Here is a 1,437-nt window from a genome sequence, read left to right on the forward strand (position 1 = left end):
TTCTTCGATATAGTTGGATCTCACAATGACATCAACGTGTTATAGTGCTTGAATGTGTTTGCCAAGGTTGTTGAAGGCCATTCTCCAGCGGTGACCTATGTGATTAATGGCCATGAGTATACCAAGGAATACTACCTGGCAGATGGCATCTATCCAAGATGGTCAACATTTCTAAAGACAATCTCAAATCGTGTTGTTGTGGGGAAAAGATTTTGGCCTGCTCAATGCCAGGAGGCTTTCAGGAAGGATCTCGACTAAGCATTTGGTGTGCTCCAACAACTATTTTCTATGTATGGTACCCGCTCTTACCTGGTCGAAATAACGGATGTGGGAGGTGATGAATGCATGTGTGATCATGCACAACGTAACCATTGAGTCCGAGCGGGAGAATGTAGTGATCTGTATCACCCACATAGTCCTCTTGCAAATGTTGATCGCTAGGTGGAAGCTGCATTTGCTACCTTTCTTGCCATGCTTTCAGAAATCTGAGACGCAAATACTCATCACCAACTGCAAAACGATCTGGCGGAGCATTTGTGGATGCTCAAATTAAAACGCCTAGTTTTATGTGTTACGAATTGTGCTTCAAAACTTGTAGAATTATGAATTTGCTTTGTTTAACTTGTTCATATATTATGTTGAATGCTTCATCAAAACTTGTATAATGATTAGTCACATCCAAACTTAATACTATTACTTTTGAATAACATATTTGTGAATTTTCATGTTTCTATCAAATTATCTATTGGGGGCGTATGGGGCCGTGGCTCGGTGACACACCCAGCCATGCGCCTCGGAACCCCCATACAACACAAAATCGTCAACCATCATACGCTATATGGGGGCGGCTGGGATGCTCTAAGGGACTCTAAATTAATTAGTACCCACTGCGCTTCATCAGTATAATTTTCCTTTTCAAAAAGAAGGTTGATCTTTCCTACCTTTGCACTCTTAGATACACACAAGTATGATTACCTTAAAGTTGATGTAACAAGGTGGGACATAAAATAAAAGTACATGGTTGTGCAACGTTTCTAGGAAAGTACAAGCTGGAGCATTATCTGGACAAGGATCGTCGCCCCAGGGTGTCGGGTCCAACCAATTAATCAAGACAAGAACAATGGCACAAAACCGACGCCTCCAACAAGGAGATGGCGCAAGTGCTCGGATGACAGGTTTAACGAATGAAGTCCATAATCACATATTTTCACTCTGAACATAGATTGTTGTTTGATCCCCATCTTGACAACGTATATTCCAACTGCGCCATCGCCCATTGCATACTCCGCCTAAGATCAAGGTGGAGTCCTACGAAAATGGTGACACAAGAAAACTGGTAGAACTCATCATGCCATGAGCTGGCTTAGGATCAAGTGACCAGGGTGCACACATGGGCATGCCGACACCATGCTTGTGGGTAGAGCACTTGAGCCTCAC

This window comes from Lolium rigidum, chromosome 7 (genome assembly GCF_022539505.1).
Source record: "Lolium rigidum isolate FL_2022 chromosome 7, APGP_CSIRO_Lrig_0.1, whole genome shotgun sequence".
Classification (NCBI taxonomy): domain Eukaryota; kingdom Viridiplantae; phylum Streptophyta; class Magnoliopsida; order Poales; family Poaceae; genus Lolium; species Lolium rigidum.